Genomic DNA, 20,989 nt, shown 5'->3' with positions numbered 1-20,989 from the left:
ATCAACACGTCTTCAACCTCCAACTGCAACGTCCAAGCACCTGGGCAAGCTTTCGTATTACACACGGTTTACACCGGAGAGGACCGGTCCGCCATGAAGAAAAAATGAGGAATCGTCCGTGCAGCTCGATGATCGCTCGGTTTCCAATCACCGGCGCATCGATAATGCAGCGCGGACCAGCGTTCGGTCCTCGACCTTCGAAAACGTATAGATCCGCGTTTACACACGGCGAAGTGTCGTGTCTCCCGCGCTTATACATATTAATGGGGCCTCTGCATAGTCATCGGACATCGCGCTGCTACTACCAGCCGCCCCCCTCGCCGCCGCCGCCCCCGGCGACCAGCGACTCGCAAAAGCTCGCGCCTTTATTACGCGAATCGATCCCGTTCGCTGCGGGAGGAACAGACCGAAAAGGCTCCGACCTGCACACACACACACACACACACATACTACGACGTCCCCTCTGTTCCGCCCTTCGGCGCAGTGGTTCTTAACCTTTTCGAAGACTCCTGGTTGCAGGGGTAGTTCGAGGGTGTCACCGATGAGACACGGTTAAGCCATTGCAAAAATTTTCTACTGATGAAGTATAATGAATATTTCTTGAGACTAATTAGAGGAACTTGAGACTATACATTAGAGGAAGAAGTTGTTTCATTTGAATACTTCATATATTAATAAACGTAAAATATTCTTCTTAGAATAATTCATATATTAATAAACCTTCTCGGAGACCCCTGGTTGCAGGGGTAGTTCGAGGGACGCTGGTGTCACCGATACAACACAGTTAACCCATTGCAAAAATTTTCTACCAGAAATATTCTACTACCTTCTGATAAAGTATGATGAACATTTCTTGAGACTAACTAACTAACTGTATATTTAACGTTACATATTATACTTGACAGTTTTGGTAAGGGATTACGTTTGTACGTGATTGTGATAAGACGTTTAGATGTCCACTGCGACAAGGCGTTTCAAATTTCTATGCTTCGAATCCTTTTCCCTTTATTTCTCTTTGTTCTCCTTTGAATGGTAATCTCTGAATAACTTCTATTTTGTTATTGTAATATACTTTATAATAAAAACTAAGTTATGTATTACAGCTTGAATCACTAGGCGAAACGAACTCCAGGTATCAGTCACTCTTGGAGCTCTCGAACTTAGATATGAAAACTCGCAATGATGGCATTCGACTGGATTAACACTAGATCTACGAACGTTTGAAATCCTTAGCAAACGTTTAAAGCATTGTCCATCGAATCGACAGGTTCCGTTGACTTAATAACATTATATAAACCATCGAAAGCTTTTACACCGGCGAGCGCATTAAGCGCTGAAAAATTGGCAAAACCTCTATCATTGAGATAGGAATCGGGGAATCTTGCGAGGAACGTTAAAGACCACTGCCGTTCGTCCTCCTCCCACGCCGCGCCAATCGCAGCCACCGTAATTTCAGCCCGTCCCCGCGAACGATCGACTTTTCATTAAGATACGACCACCTTGGTCGACGTCGTTCTCGTGGCTCGATCGACTATACAAGATCAAGCTTGCCTCGGCGACGGAGTTGGATCACGGGGTCGGGGGTCAAAGTACACGGAGACATCGTGTGCTATAAGTCTTTGGCGGGGCCGATTCAGGTCGCGATTAAAGACTCTTTATCGGCGACCCGCTCCCCCGTGCTAAGCGTGTCGCGCGTCAACCCCCCGAGGGTGCGTTTACGCTATTCCTTCGGATACACAACGTCCGCGTCAACGTGTGCACGCGTGCGACAACGTATCGTGCTAGGCAAAAGTCTCTTAACCCTTTGCACTCGAGAGGTGACTCTCAGTCACCAGTTGACTTGATATAGCAAAACTATGAAATTGAATATTTACTATTTTAAATGAAACTTTATACTGCTACCGGAAATATTTAAATAAAATTACTTTGTCGCTTGATTTATCAGTAAATCATCGTTAAATTAGTTTCAAACGATATGACCTATATCTCGGCAGGAAATGTAGAATATTTTGAATATTTAAAGGTTAACCCTTTGCACTCGAGAGGTGACTCTCAGTCACCACTTGATCTGACGCAGTAAAACTAATATTAAATATCAAATTTTATAGTTTTGAGAAACAAACTTTTTTATTCCAATATTTCACACACCGGTGCATTATACATATAAATATTAAATATCAAATTGAATATTATATTATATTAATTTAATATTAGAAATTTTATAAATTTGATATTTAACAGGTTGAACGCCGCACGATTTCATAGAGCAAAGTACACAAAATGCAGAAAATACAAAAGTAAATCATTTGACCGAATTGGATTATTACCATTGCACGTTCATCGAACTGAATGTCACCGCAATGGGTAGCATTATTTATAATATAGAAAAGTTTTCATATAATCGTCGTTTCATCGAGTAAACTATAGTAATTCGATTTGGTCGGGGGTCACCGGTGACCCCCATGGCAGTCAACGTGTTAATATTTGATATTTAATATTTATCTGTGTAATGCACCGGTGCGTAAAATATTAGGATAAAAAAGCTTTGTCTCTCAATCCACTTGTGATTCCTCTCTGAGTTCATTAAAAAAAAACATCGCTCTTGTCTAGTCAGAAAACGTTAAATATACCTAGCGTAATACTTCCAAGTGCAAAGGGTTAATGTTTACTGGATTATATTTTCATTGGTGCCGATGATCTTTTGATTGTGTAGAGTGACTCGTCTTTGGAAACTTGAGATGACTAATATTTCCGAGCTTATCGCAGTCGAGAGTTTTTCACTAGAAATATTCAACACTGAGATATGAACTTGTGATTCCTCTCTGAGTTCATTAAAAAAAAAACATCGCTTTTGTCTAGTCAGAAAACGTTAAACATATCCAGCGGAATACTTCCGAGTGCAAAGGGTTAAACGCTCGGTAGTTCTAGTGTTACCGATTCGAAAAGCCCTCAAAGAGTTTATAGTCATGAGTTCAACCCCTTGAGATCTGATTTATTTCACTGCACTCGATACTACTTCCATTCTTCACGATTCGCAAAGACTCCATACTCATTCCACGTCCACGTTCACTTTGAAGTATCGCGGCACAGCTGCGCAGCGCTCGGTCGCAGGGGGATGAACCGAATTTCCGTCCGATCAGAAACACGTTACTCGCCGGGACGGGTAGTACGAACGCAGCTTAACCCATAATGCATTAGCCGCAGCTCGCCCCGCCGCGCGACGTTGCGCCGCGGGCTCGGCCCAAGACGGGCCGCGATTAAAAGGGAATAAAAAAGGCAGCGGAGCATAATCCTCGGCCGTTTGCGGGCGCCGCGTCCAGCGAAAGGCTCACCCGGCTGCGGATTAATAAAACGCGGCCGGCCAGACTTCCACCCTCCCCGCCCCCACGCCCCCCGCCCCGGCAGCGTCGACTCTGTTTCATTTTAACGGCGGCCGGGGATTAGCGTGACCCAGGTTTTTCCGCTTGCCCTACCTTCCGGGTGGACTCGCGGACGCTTAAACGGCGAAACGCCGCTTAAACAGATGCTAATTCTTCTTCTAATTCACTTAGAACCGCGTAACAACCCAGAACTGCGTGGCTACCCTTAAAAAGTCAGAGTGACGCGCTCTGAATCTCTTTTCCACTGGTTTTTTTTTCGAGAGAGAGACAACTGTTTCTGGTGGTTACCTGTCTGTCTTCGTATCGTTCGATTCCTGGCGATTTACTTTGCACTCGAAAAATTTGTCACTAGAAATATTCTATTTTCATGAGATATGACATTTTTTCAACTTAACGAGGAATCTGTTCATAAATAAGGGGAACAAGGGTATTTCCATGTTTCACGTATCGATAGATCAAGACTTAATGTTAAATAATTTTACAATTTTGATGCACCTATCGAGTGACTGAGAGGCACCTTTCGAGTGCAAAGGGTTAACACTAGAACTACCGCACCAGTCAAAATGACTGGTTTCGATTGTTTTCGCAAGTATTGATATCTTACATGCATTGAATGTTCGAAATGATCTTGAAAATGAATAGCTTTCACTTGAATACTATAAGGAACGTCTGAAGAAACCGAAAATAATGTATTAGAATTTTTATGGGGATTACATACCAGTCGTATTGAATCCTCGGTAGTTCTAGTGTTAAACAGATTAACCAGTTAACTGTGTTTGACGAGTATACATGTCGTAAAGCTTGATACTAATTCTTTCAAGGATGAATTCTTTATTTTTTCACATAAATATATAATTCTTCTTTCGCTCTAATCTTTCATGAAAATATACTCTACGTGCATTCGTCCTGCGTTCGACGAGTACACGCTCCATTTTTCAATTTTACTGCGCGCAGAACCAGTTTTCCCAACTAAATTCCACAGTGAGCTGGTTGAATCAAGTGGAAACTAAAATTAACAATAGAAGAGTATTTCCACGTATACGAATTGCACAATTGTAAAGGAAAAGTGCAAACTGCACCCATGAGAAAACCCCACCGACACCAATCTTTATTACCCTAATCTGACCACAATGTGACTTTGACTCACACTTGAACTTTTCACTGAAATTTTTTCATTATTTCATACTGCACTTCCAAAAGCTTCTTTGCCCTTTTAATATTTACGCCCCAAACAAAAACAACATTCTAATCGTTCCTCTTATCCTCATAATTCACTGAGAGTCGCATCATGGCACGATTCGTTACAAAAACACGTGGTACGATCATTGTTACACAAATACTCATCCGGACGCAGCCATCAATGCTTCCATTAAACTCCCAAAAACTTGTTCTACACACGCGAAACGATAATTCAACAAACACGCAGAGCCGCTTCGTTCTCCCTCGCAATCGTACAATTCACGCGTACCACCTCTAAACCGCGCGCACGTCGCGTCGCGCCCTCCATTCTCCGATTATCCGACGTGGAAATCTCGATCTCCCGAGAGCTCAGCCCGCAAATTGCTCCGAAAAGGAAAAGGTTCGAGGATCTCGACCTCGGCGGAGGTAAAGCGATCGGTAACAAGTTGGCTGATCCGGTGCATCGGTAACGCCGATCGCAGAGATTCGCCGCGAGCGTCGCGCAGCTTTAGCGGAGCGGCGGTGTCGCTTGATAATTCGGCGCTCGCGGTTAAGTTCGCCCCTATCCCGTCCGTTCGAGGCCGGAGACGTTGACTCGCGTAATCCGGCAGTCCCGATGCACCGCTGAAATACCGTCTAAGTGCATTACGACGGCGGGGCGCAGTTTCTCGCGCGAAAACCGCGCGAATCTAATTCCGCGTTCGACTAAGTCCGCGACGACTCGGATCGGGGCCCTCCGTCGTGTCGGGGCTTAATTGAATTCGTTAAGGAGATCGTCGGGGAGGATGAGCGCTGGATAAACGACGCGGGAGCAAAAAGTGCAACGGATCCGAGCCGGGACGTCTCGTTCCGCGTGTCCCGCCGCGGAGTTCCCTTCCTCGTAAGCCGGACGATCGGCCGGGAGCACGGGAGAGCTGCTCCTCGTTTGTCGGAGAGACGACGGTGGTTTCGGAGCGACTGTGATTTTGATAATGCTTCGAGATGTGTTCGGTTTTGGCTTTCTGGTGAGAGATCTGTTCAGTAGGAATTTGCTACCGACGTTTCGCCAACACGTACGCGTGATTATCATTCCGATGCTAACTACCCTAAAATCATTCGATTTTCAACATATCCAAATTTTGTGCTAACAAGGAAAATAAAGGATCGAAGAAATGTTATATCATTTCTAATTTTCGGAATACTATAAAAATCAGTTGCAGTTGCTGAGAGATTACAAAACCTGGAGTGCTAAGGGTTAATACTAGGATTATTGGATTGGTCGATTTCACTCACTGCAGGATTCTCGTATTGCTATTTAAGTTAGGTGTTTTTGGAAAGATTTTGTTGTATGTATAGATACAAGACTCTTCGAATCTCAGGAAGCGTGTTCTAAGCTTTATAAATTAGAAATAGACGAAACGACTGGTCCCTGACCTGTCTCAAATATCGGCAAATAAATGACCTCAGTGATTATCGAAGCAATCGTTCTCGTGATAAACCCATCAGTCGAAGTCTCGATAGATTTCTAGCGTTTCTACAAAAAACTTAGGCGACTCTGTTAAGACTCATAGTTGCCACAAAAGAACCTCGAATGAAACCCTCAAAACCCGTGAGAGTGACCGCGTCGAAGTTCCCTTCGTTTTTAATTTCCCGCGACGTCTCAAAGCGGCAATTCGAACGGACCCGATCGGCGGCGGCTTCACAAAGGATTTATTGCGGCCTGTGCAAACCCGAGATCTGTGATCGATCGCCGCGAATAGGAAAGAGTTCGTCGGTCGCGAAGCTGTTGATCTAGGCGTTATCGCAATTAGAGTCGCGCCGGGGAATCGAACCGAGAGCGAGCCATCGTTCAGCAGTTTCAGGCGAACGCGAGCATCGATTCGCTCGCGTACGCCGTGAGAACCGTGGCCTCTCCAACCGATCGGAACGATCGAGGCTGCCGGCCGCGCTCGATTAACTTGTAAAACATCATCTGTCCAGCGGGCCGGAATGAAGACTTAGTTTAGCGTGACTAGCGTTTTCTTTCCGATCCGAGCGCCTTCCGGCGGTGCACGCGTCCGGGCGCTCCGGAATAAATGGGGAACGCTTCGGAATATTTATATCGTGCCACGGCACAACAGAATAAGGAGCTTCCCGTTCGCGAGTTACAGGGCCTCGTGATTCGCAATGTACGGTTCTTCGTCGGCGGAATTTAGTATTCCGTGCGCGACGTTGTAGTTGAATTATGGGGACAGAGGGTGTTGAGTTGAACGAGGAGGGAGGTGTAATTGAGATCGGAATATTGATTTATCATCGAGTTATTGAGTGTTATCGTTGGAACGAGGATTGTTGAATTAGATATTGGAGTGTATAGAATTAGGGAAAGGTTGAGTTAAAGGATGTGTTAGATTATTGACAATGGCGATTTATTACTGAATTATCGAGTATTGAAAATGGGAGCCTATGGAATTAAGAAATAGAGTCGTTCGTTGCAAATTATTCTAATATCAGTTTATTATTGAATTATTGAGTGTTATCGTTGGAACGAGGATTGTTGAATTAGATATTGGAGTGTATAGAATTAAGGAAAGGTTGAGTTAAAGGATGAGTTAGATTATTGATAACGTCGATTTATTTTTGAATTATCGAGTATTATTGTTGGAAGGACAGTTAAATTAAAGATGGGAGCCCATGGAATTAAGAAATAGAGTCGTTCGTTAGAAATTATGTTAATATCAGTTTATTATTGAGTTATTGAGTGTTATCGTTGGAACGAAGATTGTTGAATTAGATATTAGATTGTATAGAATTAAGGAAAGGTTGAGATAAAGGATGAGTTAGATTATTGATAATGTGAATTTACTATTGAATTATCGAGTATTATCGTTGCAAGGACAGTTGAATTAAAGATGAGAGCCCATGGAATTAAGAAATAGAGTCATTCGTTAGAAATTATGCTATCAGTTTATCATTGAATTATCGAGCAGTATCGTCGGAACAAAGAGAACTAACTCAAAACTCGAATCCTCTAGAGTTAAGGAGCAGTCAATTGCCCGAGAAACGAGTTCAGATCACCGTATCCTTGAATATAATTATTAATATTCAAATAAATGAGTGAAAGGTAGCAGAAAGTCAATTAAACGTCGAGTCCGTTATAACTTCAGCCAAAAACGAAAGTACACGTTTACGTGCCGCCATCGCTCGTTCTTATCGCGTCGAATTAATTGCATCAAGCACACGAATAATCCTCACTCACCCCGGGACACCCTTTGTATATCGATTCGCGTGTCGAAACGGGTCGATTAACCTCGAGCGCAATCCAACGCCGTGAAATATCGAGATTTCGCGGCGGTTGCACGTCGCTGCAACGGAATACAATTTTTTTTCCCCCCGTTCCGCCACGCGCGCCGGATACGCGCGCGGAATCGGGTTCGCAGGAAGAATCATCCGCGTCGGCGGGTCGAGTCGCGCGGCTGATCGATTCCGCGCGGCGGGGAATGCTCGTTTGGAAAAAATTATTGCAATTAACCCTGAGAACTTTTTATCCCGGGATCATCGACGCCGGGCGAACGAGGAGGCCGTGGATTAACCGGGCCGTGTATCGCGATAACAGAGTGATCTCGCGATCAACAGGGAATGATAATTACCGAAGCTCTCGTGCGGTGATCATGTGATCTAGAAATTGCGGTGGATGAAGTTTCCTAGTTAAATTACCACTAATCAAAGAACTATTGATTAACACGGCCTTCAGACGTTGCGAGCCACTGCTGATTATTAATGACCGTTATGCGGAGGTTGCGCGAACGAGATGATCGTTTAAATTGCTGTTAATTAAGGAACTAGGTGAAAGGCGGAACTTATTAAGAATTTTAATTTGATCGATCGCTGCTGCGGCACTGACGATATTTCGAGTATCCAATATTCGAGTGATATTGCGTTAAATGAATTACCGAGGACTAGAAGAAATCAATTTGATAAATCAATCGCTGTCGGGAATATTATATTGTATACTCGAGAAATCGGTTGGCTTCAATTAAATAACTGGAGGATTCATTTGTATAATTAAAGCAACATTTCTACCGAGCAGAACCGAAAGTTTGCGTTCGTCTATCGCAAATTGAGTCGCTATTAATTGATTAATCTTCGGAAGTACAACAAAACACTGCTGCGGAAACTTTCGGAAAATTCTAATTTGATTCGCCGCAGCGAGAATGAACGAAGGAACGTCCCGCGAAACACAATTAAAATATCATCCATCTTCACTGCAAACCAACAGCGTACAACATTTCCCTCTTCGTCCTGTAATAAATCCGAGTCGGCCCGAGAATCTTAAAGAACGCGCCCCTTAACCCCGTGCCCCGCGATATCGCGTTAGAATCGTGGAGACTTCAAATGGAATTTAACAAACATGAATATTATTCGGTTCGTTCGAATGGAAATTATATGTTACTACTCTGTTATCAATGATTATACCTCAGAACACATAACATAGAATAAACATGGAAGTTTCTCTTAATTTTAATGAATTACTAACGAAGCAGTTGGATCGATCGCAGTTCCGAAAGAAATTATAGAGTAAGGGGTTAATCCGAGACTACGTAACATCCCGCGAATATTTCAAGCGTCCGCGTTCATTACTGCTTAACGAACAATCAACAGTGATTGGCAATTATCGATAATCGTGATCGTGTCTATTATCAGCCGGGTTACCATTAATTCATTAATCCTCAAAAGCGGAAATACACTTCTCCACAATTTTACCGTGAATTCCAATTCAACCCACCGCAGGCACAGTTCTAAAGAAAAAGATAATCAGAATATCCTTCTGCAAAGCAAAAATCAATAACACTTTTCTCATCTCGTTTCGACAGATTCAAAGAATGTACTCCTTAATCCAAGAATACAATATAACATCCTGCGGTTATTTCATTATTGCTCAACGTATAATCATAATCCTGTCTATCGATCCTCAAACCCAGAAATACACTTCTCCACAATTTCACCATAAATCCCAATTCAACCCATCGCAGGCAGAATTCTAAAAAAGACATTAAAACGTCATCTCCAAAGCAAAAACCAACATCTCCCTCTTGATCCTATTATAAATCCCAGCCATCCCGACAATCTCAAAGAACACGCTCCTTAATCCGGCAGGCTGCGTAACATCTCGCGAATATTTCAAGCGTCCGCGTTAATTACTCCTTAACGAACGATCAACAGTGACAATCGTGATCGTATTATTATCAACTGAGTCACCATTAATCTATCAATCATCAAACCCAGAAACACACTTCTCCACAATTTCACCATAAATCCCAATTCAACCCACGCAGCCGCAATTCCAAAAAAAAACGATTAAAATATCATCCTTCTAAAGCAAGACCTAACAACATTTCCCTGTTGATCCCGTGATAAATCCGCGAATACTTCAAGCGTCCGCGTTCATTGCTGCTTAACGAACAATCAACAGTGACAATCGTTATCGTGTCCATTATCAACTGAGTCACCATTAATCCATCAATCTTCAAAAGCTGACTTCTCCACAATTTCACCATAAATTAAAAAAAAAATACAATTAAAATATCATCCTTCTAAAGCAAGACCTAACAACATTTCCCTGTTGATCCCGTGATAAATCCGAGCCGGCCCGACAATCTCAAAGAACACGCTTCTTAATCCGGGCGGCTGCGTAACATCCCGCGAATATTTCAAGTGTTCGCGTTAATTAACGAACAATCAACAGTCGACAATCGTGATCATGTCTATTATCAACTGAGTTATTACTAATCTATCAATCCTCAAACCCAGAAACAGACTTCTTCACAATTTCACCATAAATTCCAATTCAACCCACCGCAGCCACAATTTCAAAAAAGAACATAATTAAAATATCATCCTTCTGCAAAAGCAAGAACTAACAACATTTCCCAGTTGATCCCGTGATAAATCGATCGCGTCTGCTATCAACTGAGTCACCATTAATCCATCAATCTTCAAAAGCAGAAACACATCTCCACAACTTCACCATAAATTCCAGAAAAAAAACATAATTAAAATATCATCCTTCTAAAGCAAGACCTAACAACATTTCCTTGTTGATCCCATCATAAATCCGAGCCATCCCGACAATCTCAAAGAACACGCTCCTTAATCCGGGCGGCTGCGTAGCATCCCGCGAATATTTCAAGCGTCCGCGTTCATTGCTGCTTACCGGGCGCGTTGTTGGTCGGTTCCGGGAAGCCCGCGTTACAATCCATTCGAATTAGCAGTAACGAGCCCCGCAGTATATGAAGCCGGCGTTACATTAATCGTCATGAAGCGGTCTGCTATCCCGTGGGCGGGGTTCCGCTCTTCTCGGCAAACTCCGGCGCCCAACCCTCTCCGCCCCCGGTCGGCGGCGGCCGTACGCCCCGCGATTCTTCTCACGGAATCGTAATTTGTAACCGGAGCTCGTCGACGATTATTACCTAAGAGTAAAGTGGCCCTTCTGGGCGCCCCCCGCCCCCCTGGCCCCGTGTCCCCTGTGCGTCGTTGTCCCGCGTAATGCAGCCTCCGCGCGAGCGCGGCAGTTTCGTTTCAGCGCGACGAGTGTCCCCCGCGCCGTTAATAACGTTCCCCGTTAATGCACGCGGGATACGCGCCGGCGAGAGTTCGATCGTGATCTTTTCTACCCGGAAACCGACGCGAAGATCAATCTCCCCGAGGCGGACTGCCGTTCAGCTGCTGCTTTCCTCTGGTAATAAGATTAACCCCCCCGAGACGAGGATTTGTAAAATATTCACAACCTTCGACGGAGGAACTCGATTATATGTTGAACTTTTAAACACTGGGGAGGAAGGAACTGTGCTCTGGTTTCACTCCTTTTTACGGATCACTTGTTGTTCGAATAATTAACCCTTTGCAGCTCGAGAGGCGACTGCCAGTCGCCAGAAGGTTTGATACAGGAAAATTATAAATTTTGGGATTTAATGTTAATCTTCGTGTACTGCATCGGTATGTGAAATATTGAAGGAAAGTAGTTTTGTTAACTGATTTGTGTATGATTTCTTGTTGAGTTCGTTTTAAAGAATCTTGTTTGCGGCTAATTAGGAAGTATAGAATATTACAAGTGAAAAATTTTGTACTCGGGAGGTCACTCGTGTAGATTTCATATGGTGAAGCTATGAAATTTGATATTTAACCCTTTGCACTCGAGAGGTGCCTCTCACTAATTGATTTCATACAGTGAAACTATGAAATTTGATACTCGATGTTAAACATCGTGCAATGCATCAATTTGAGAAGTATTCAAACAAAATAGCATTGTCCCTCGATTGAGTATTTTAATACTAAAATACTTAAATATTTCTTTTAAGTATTTTTATGTTATTTGGTTCAATGGTGTGATTTCTCGTCGAGTTAGTTTCACGAAATATTCTCTATCTCATCAGAAGTTGAAATATTTCTAATGAAAAACTTCCGCAAAGGGTTAATATTATACCTCGTAAAATGCATTAACTAGAAAAATATTGAAATAAAACAGCTTCGTTCAATACACGTATTTCTCTTTTAGTTTCACAAAGTGTCTCTCATCAGGGAATGTTTAAATATTTCCACCGGAAAACTTCCGAGTGCAAAAGGTTAACCCTTTCGATTAACCCTTTCTCACTCGTGAAGTAACTCTCAGTCAACACTTGATTTGACGCTGCGAGACTATAAAGCCTGGTATTTAACGTTGAACTTTGTATAACGCTTCGACAGGTCGCGTTCGAGCGAGGCTGTTTATTTTTGAAATAGTAATTAAGGGACAGAGAAACTGAAATCCGTCGTTTTGACTGGCAACGGTGGTTCTAGCGTTGAATGCATTCTCAGGGGAAAAGGAGTGTGCATTGGGTGGTGATTGAAGGGTTCTCGAATCGTTGGCTGACTGGCTTCGGCTAATGAGGGGATTGGGGTTGTTTCTGTCAAGGGTTTGGCAGAGGGGGGAGGAAGTGTTAGTTGGCAGCAGTGTAAGATGACGATCTTCAGCGCAGAATACTATTTTAATGAGCTTTGGATTTTGGTTTGTCCTTTGAGGGTGCTTCGGATAGCTACCCCTAATGAATATTAATCAAATTAACTGTGGAATTTAGTTGGGAGAACCTCTCGTTCTCAATAAATAAAAATAAAAAAATTCAGCGTGTACTCGTCGAAGGACGAATGCACGTAGAGTATATTTCAATGAAAAATCAAAGCGAAACAAAGAATTACATGTTTATATGAAAAAATGAAGAATTCATCGCTGAATCAGTATCGTGTCAAGCTTCACAAAAAATTGAGCGTGTACTCGTTGTAGGACGGATGCACGTAGAGTATATTTTAATGAAAAATCAAAGCGAAACAAAGAATTACATGTTTATCTGAAAAAATGAAGAATTCATCGCTGAATCAGTATCGTGTCAAGCTTCACGATGACGTATACTCGTCGAGCACAGTTAACACGTTGAATGCCGCACGATTTCATGGTACAAAATACTTGAAATGGAAAAAATATAATATTAAATCATTCGACTGAATTGCATTGTTATTATTGCAGGTTCATCTAGCTGAATGTCAGTACATTGGTTAGCATTATTCACAATATTGAAATGTTTTCAAATAACCATGGTGTAATTGAGTGAACTATAGTAATTCGATTTGCTTGGTCATCCCCATGGCATTCAACGTAACTGGTTAACAGTAGATTTTCGGAAATTTATTCTATACTTTGTTCTATTGTTCCCAGAGAACTATGTGTTCGTTTATATAAATCGCGAAAATTGTAGCTTCGACACCAGAGTGATGCAATGCGTATTCGCATAACTGCATAAATCAAGATCGACTTAAACTGAATAATGTTTAAAAAATTTAATATCCGTCGACGGGTTCCGTAAACCTAGTGTTAATCAAATTAATTTATTAGCTGCATTAGAGTATCCATCATTAATCGATAATTCTCAGGTTTCGATACTCAAAGGTTAAATTCGCGTCTATACACAAAGGTCATAGAACGAAACGAATTCGACGACAAAGAATAGCGAACAATCGAACGAATCAATTAGATTCTCTAACGAACTTCGACTCCGATCGGTGGATCTGGTATTTCTATTTCCCAAATTTGTAAGCGAGCGAGAAACCTTCGAGAATATTTTACAGGCTGCCAGAGATTCTTATTCGCGTTGAATGCATTAAAATTCCCGGTCCAGTAATAACTCGCCGACTTAAAGGGATCAAGTTTTTATCGATCAACGAACGTCTCGGTGGCTCGATTCCAATCCCGAGCAGCGGGATCTCCGAGAACAAGAAACTTCTCCGGTTGCTCGCATGCTTGATCAGCGCGGCAGCTCCCCGACGGGAAAGTTCGCGGCAGTCTTCGTTCGGAAGCACGCGAGGCGAAAGTCTCGGGGAAAACAACGGCCGCGGGGCGAGTCAACGAACACGGATGGATTAACGAGCTTTTTTTCCGCTGTAAACTCTCATCGCTTTCCGAGGAAACATCGAACACGTTTTTTACGGCGGAAAATGGAATCGCGATGGAATCGGGCAATGGAATGCAGAGAATTATTATTAACCTTTTGCACTCCAAAAATTTGTCACTAGAAATATTCAATTTATTTTTATGAGACGTAGATGACATTTTTTGAAATTTAACGAGGAATTTATTGATAAAATAAGGGGAACAATGGTAGTTTATTTCCACGTTTCACGTATCGACAGATTACTGAAGACTTAATGTTAAATACGAAATTTTACAATTTTTATGCACCAATGACTCTCAGTCACCACTTGATTCGATGCGGTAAAACTATGAAATTTGATATTTAACCCTTTGCACTCGAAAGTTTGTCAATGGAAATATTCAACATTTTCTGACGAGATATATGTCGTATTGTTTGAAACTGATTTAACGATCATTCATTGATAAATTAAGCAACAGAGGTTTTATTTCAATATTTCACGTAGCAATGCAAACTTTAATTTGAAATATTAAATATTCAACTTCATAGTTGTGTTGTATCGAAACGTGGTAACTGAGAGTCACCTCTCGAGTGCAAAAGGTTAATATTCAACTGTGTATAATACATCGGTGTATGAAATACTGGATAAAAGAGCTCTGTCTCTCAATTTACTTGTGATTTTTCTTTGAGTTCATTTAAAAAAATATCGTCTTTGTACAGTTAAAAAATGTTAAGTATTTATTATATATAAGAATGTCGACGTTTCAGTGAAATGAAATTTTTCTGTTTCGAAGACTAAGTCGAAGATACGTGATTTAATTACTCAAGCAGCAAGAGATCGGTGTTTAGTTTCTTTTCTATTAATTAAGCGATTGATACATAATCTAGCTTGATCTGCCGAAAGTTGCATATACGTCAAAGAATCTTCGTCCGAAAAGGGTTAAGTAATTCTTATCAGAGAATGTTTGGTTTATTGATTAAGGATTATTGTTTATTAATCTCTCTAAACGTTTCTGTGATCGCAAAAGATCGAAATGATTCGATTATTCGAAGAACGAGGTGACACAGGGTTCCCTTCTTTCATGTTTCAGATTGCCGTTTATAGTTTAACGTCTTACGGAATGAATCTTTAGAGGTTCAACGAATTCTCGTGTGCAAGGTTAATCGGGTCTTTGAAGGCACGGGTCAAAGTAGACTCGGGCGAAGTCTAACGTTGACGATCGAACTTCCAATATTAAGTCTGATCCACTCAACTAACCACTTGCATTACATACAAACAGCCAGAAAGTGAACCGATAAAAACCTTGATTAAGACAGTCTCGCACAGGGTCTACCGTTAACGATGGAACTTGTAATATTAAATCTAATCCACTCGATTAACCACTTGCATCACATACAAACAGCCAGAAAGTGAACCGATAAAAACCTTGATTAAGACAGTCTCACAGAGTCTACCGTTAACGATGGAACTTGTAATATTAAATCTAATCCACTCAATTAACCACTCGCATCGCATACAAACAGCCAAAAAGTGAATCGAAACCTATGTAAAAACCTTATTCAACTGTTCCTTATTTCCCTTGATTAAAAGTAATATTGAATCTAATCCACTCGAGCAACCACTCGCATTACATACAAACAGACAAAAGGCGAACCGAGATCTATATAAAACTCCGAATTAACAGAGAAATCCAGCATTGACTGTGAACCGGTCGAACCTCACCGCGCGGAAAGTCAACCGTTAGTCACCCGCCACGAGAAGGGTTAACCGTCCGTGGATAGTTGCGGCAACAACGCGTGTTTAAGCGGAACCGACGCGGCTATTATTCGTTTTTACAAGGGCGATGAGCTGGCGCGGCCGATTTCACGGGTGTTCGACGAGCGGCGGCCTTCAATCGGCGGATGGTGTCGAATGTAAATGAACAAGGGAATATACATTTTCCGTTGGCAGGGGCAGCGAGCGAAAAATGCTCTCGGAATCACGATGTTTTATTTCGCGCGCGCCACCGCGAAAGTTAAATTTGAACGCGTCATGTTTAATTCAATTAAAAATACCGTGCCGGCTAGTGCCGTTCCCTCTTCGACCCCCACCGCCCCCTCGGCGATGGCCTATTGTGACCCGAACCGATGCGAACGACGACCCGACGCGACGCGACGCGACGCGACGTGGTTCTGTCCCGTCCGATGGCGTTTCATTTTGGAGACGAGGGAAGCGAGACACGGGAATCGCGAATTATCGATCCTCCGCTCTCGGCTTCCCTGTGTATCGCCGTTCTCGTTTTTCGACCCCTATAAAACGATCGTTCCGCTGTCGGGTACCGTCTTTGACCCCTATGCTCGCGACTAGAATGTTTGGGCTTGTTTGGATTTGATTGTTAGTTGCGTTGTTACGTTCAGCGTTAAATGGTGGACTGCAATAGGAATTGTGGAGTGATAGAGTGTTTATTTTATGTTGGTGTCTTTTGTTTAGAAATGTGGATGAGAGTATTGCGAGATGACGTAGATTGGCTGGTTTGGTTGAGGTTTAACGCTTTGAACTCTGTAGGCTTTAATATTGCACCAGGAATAATATTAGGTATTTGAATGAACTAAAGAAAGTATCCTAATATTGTTAGACTTTCTATTATCAATTATTAGATTTTTATTAACCCTTTGAACTCTGTGGGCTCCAATATTGCACCAGGAATAATATTGAATATTTTAATGAACTAAAGAAACTACCCTAATATTATTAGATTTTCTACACATCCAAATTTTGCACTAAGGAAAATAAAAGATCTAAGAAATGTTATAGCATTCTTCATTTTCGCTAGGGGTACTATAAAAATTAGTTTCAGTTGCTGATAGATTACAAAACCATCTGGAGTGTTAAGGGTTAACACAAGAACTACCGATTTAATACGATTAATATACGATTCCCATAAAAATTGTAATAGATTATTTTCAGTTTCTTCACATATTCGTTATAGTGCTGAAATGAAACTATTTATTTTCAAAATCATTTCGAAGATGTCAATAATTGCTAAACAAACAAATCGAAACCAGTCATTTTGACTGGAACGGTAGTTCTAGTGTTAATGTTTATTGTGATTTTGGTATTAATTATTGTATAGTGTTGACTGTAGGGTTTGCAGGAGTGCTTTTATTTTTGAAGATTTTGAGGATTTATTGAGAAGTAAGGAGATTCAACGTGATTTAAAAATGTTTGCGTTTGTCTGTTTATTAACTTCAGTATTATGGTATAATATTATACTATTAATTTACAATTATACAATATATGTAATATATACTATTAACAACAATATTATTATATAAGTGCTTTCACTTTTAAAGCAGCAATCGACACAAAACCGACTAAAAAAAGATCGAAGGCAATTTTGTCAATGGTTCCCAAGAAATAACAAATTTTATAGAAGGAAGTCGAGAAATATGTACCTACATACACAAGTATCCACTCCGTAACGCAAGGGACAGCCGTAAATAAGATCGGAAGTCTCGCGACCCAAAAAACTTACCGGCACTCGTGGTCCTCGACGACCAGCCCTCTCATCCCCATTTCATTTTCTATAACAACGCGATACAGCGCGACGACGAAACTCATTATCGCCGTTGGCACCTCTCTGGGATCGGTGATTTATGAGGGAACTTAATATCGCGAGGTTGCCTCGCTCGGAATCAAAGGGTGGCCGCGAATAAATTTTCTGACCTTCCAATATAATATTACGTTTAATATTTATTGTACGGTTCATCCTATTGTTCCTAGAACATCGATGAACGATCGTATAGATTATCTTTACTCGACTCCCGAATTCAAATTAACACGTTCACTGCCACGAGAATTTCGAGCGTTCTGTTTTAGGAAGATTTATTCCTTTGTTAGAGGAAATTAGTATTAGAAGTAATTAATGTTTTGGTATTACAGTGCTCATGTTATACTGTTATATAACCTCTGATACTAAATATTTCAATGCAATATCAATTTTCTTATTATAATTGTTTTCAAGCAATGTGGAATACTATTAAATATTATTTATTAAATACTATTCTTCTGTTATCGATTATTATAGTTTAAAGCAGATGTAGAATATATCTAGTATTTTCTTGTTTCTCTCACTAAATCATTAACAACAAAGTAATTGTACCGATCATAGTGGAAAACTGGATCCTAGGGCAAAAGGTTAATGAGTTCCTCAGTTTTCATCTTCTCTTTTGTTTGTTTCCACTTGCTTACCTGTACTTTGTAGCTAATTATCTACAGTGCAGACACAGACACAGAATATACCTAGTATTTCCCTGTTTCTCTCAATAAATTACCAACAAAGCAATCGTACCGATCATAGTGGAAAACTGGACCCTAGGGCAAAAGGTTAATTAGTTCCTCAATTTTTATCCTCCCTTTTATTTATTTCCCCAACAAATTGACCATCCACTTGTTTACCTATAGAATATACCTAGTATTTCCCTATTTCTCTCACTAAATTACACACTAATCATATCGATCACAAAGAAACCTATTACAGAGCAAGGGGATCCCTCAATTTTTATCCTCCCTATTATTTACTTCCCCAAAAATTGATCATCCACTTGTTTACCTATAGAATATACCTAATATTTCCCTATTTCTCTCACTAAATTACAAAATAATCATATCGATCACAAAGAAACGTTACAGAGCAAGGGGATAATCCCTCATTTTTTATCCTCCCTTTATTTATTTCCCCAAAAATTGACCATCCACTTGTTTACCTATAGAATATACCTAGTATTTCCCTATTTCTCCCACTAAATTACAAAATAATCATATCGATCACAAAGAAACATTACAGAGCAAGGGGATCCCTCAATTTTTATCCTTCCCTTTATTTATTTCCCCAAAAATTGACCATCCACTTGTTTACCTATAGAATATACCTAGTATTTCCCTATTTCTCTCACTAAATTACAAAATAATCATATCGATCACAAAGAAACCTATCACAAAACAAGGGATTAATCCCTCAACTTTCATCCTCCTTATATTCATTTCCCAAAAAATTCATCACCCACTTCCCCTCATTCCCCTCCACTTATCCAGTTACCACAGAAAAACTGCATACAATACCATCAATAAATGAAATCAACCCTCAGCCCATAACACTTAAAAAGAATAAAATCCTCCGGCGAGTCTCCGAATGAATTTCCGAGGCAAGACGTTAACGAAACAAACAGCCCGAAAGCGGAACGCAAACGAACGCCGCCATGCTTTCTTCCGTGATCCCGCTTCGAGCCCCTCCGCCCGTTTGTTCCTCGCCGTTTTCCGCCCTCTTTCTCTATAAACTCGATTTTCTCTAGTAAAATGAAACGCATCGATCAACCCCCCGTCGCCTCGGCCCCCCTCTCCCGTTCGCAGCCCCCGCGCGCCGCACGCCGCACGCCGCCGCCCTCGCAGGCCACAACCGCGGCGGAGCAACGGCGCACATAAATAAGATGCTTTTACTCGCGGAGTTTTAATGGCTGGAATAAAACGGCGCAACGACGTGACGTTGTTAAAATCAAGACACGGTTTTTATCGAAGTTATAAAACCGGCCGGCGGAATGTCGTCGTTACACGTGTGCGTGGAATCGTCCCTGTTTTTTCCTCTCTTTCCCCGCTTTTTTTCTCCCTTTTCCCTCCCTCCCTCTCTCTTTCTCTCTTTTTTTCCCTTTTCTCCCTTTTTTCATCTCTTTTTTTTACGGCACTCGTTGTCGCGTGCTTTAACCGACGCTCGCCAAGCTCGCTCGACCCCTTTCCACGTATCAAAGCGGGTCTAATTTCTTCGCGACCCGCGACAACTCGCCCCCGCGATCGAGATTTATACGCGGCGATAAGTGGCAACCGATATTTAGAGCGATTCGAACGCGCCTCGTTGTTCCGTCAATCGAACGGCCGCGGTTCGTTAACCCGTTTTTTGCACGAGAGACCGGGGCTTCAGTGAATATCGCCACCGAGGACTAAAACTTTGCTTTGGCTCGTATCGATTTAGCCTCTCAGGGTGTTATCGGGATTTACTCTCCGTTGAATGTCTTATCCTTCGCACAGGGAAGTTTCTGGGAATGTTTCTCGTTTCTTGACGAGATGGAGGTAATATTCTTTAACCTCTCGTGGAACGACGAGTGAGACTCGTCACGAAGATTTCTGGGCTAATTTAACACTTTCACGTCTGCACGGTTCACAAAAATTTTCTTCTCTGTCGCTGGAAGTTTTTGCAAAGTTGTTCATTGAAATGTATAGATGTAGAATGTAAAATTCATTGCAACGTAATAAACTTAGCTGCTTTTTGTTAAATGATACGTGTAATACGTGTATTTAATAATACGTGTAATTTCCGATAGCACCACGTTGAAGTCACCGCAAATAATAAACGGGATGCAAATGGCACCGCATTGGTATCATCGGCAAATAACGACCGGTTTGCTAATGGCACCACGTTGGTGTCACCGAACGTGAAAGTGTTAACGGCAATCAATGTTGTTCGTTACCCACGGATCAAAGCGAACATCTATTTTGAACATCTATTGCGAACCATTTGAAGTAGAACGGACAATTTTGTTGCGTTCCTTCCGAACTGTCGATACTAGAATATTACACGAGCTTTGTAGCGACAGGAAATAGTATACTAAGGGGTTAAAGTTAACTGGAACGGAGGTGACAAGTATATTGAGGAGCAAAGATAATTTATTTCAATGTTTCACGTATCGAGATATTATAAGTTCAGCATTAAATATCAGAATTTATATTTTCACTGTGTCAAATCGAGTGATTGAGAGTTACCTTTCGAGTGCAAAGGATTAACACATCAAGCGTACGTCAGTTACCGATGACTGACGCTTCTGAGTTATTTGAAAACAATCGTAACATGCAAGATAAGCGACGTCGAATGCAGATGTCTAATAATGTAACGATGGGAAAGTCAAATTAACGTTTTTATATAAAGACACTTAATGCAACTTCGCTAATTACCAAGCATTGAAAGAAACATAAAATTTAATTCAAATTGA

At 41.4% G+C, this 20,989-nt stretch overlaps 1 protein-coding gene across 1 annotated transcript in view; it reads right to left on the bottom strand.

Moving 5' to 3' along the window:
* Positions 1–20,989, bottom strand: part of kon (chondroitin sulfate proteoglycan 4-like protein) — a 133,089-nt gene that overhangs the window by 47,517 nt on the left and 64,583 nt on the right. The window lies entirely within an intron of this gene.

This window comes from Nomia melanderi, chromosome 2 (genome assembly GCF_051020985.1).
Source record: "Nomia melanderi isolate GNS246 chromosome 2, iyNomMela1, whole genome shotgun sequence".
Lineage (NCBI taxonomy): Eukaryota > Metazoa > Arthropoda > Insecta > Hymenoptera > Halictidae > Nomia > Nomia melanderi.
This window is presented reverse-complemented; position numbering and strand designations above follow the sequence as displayed.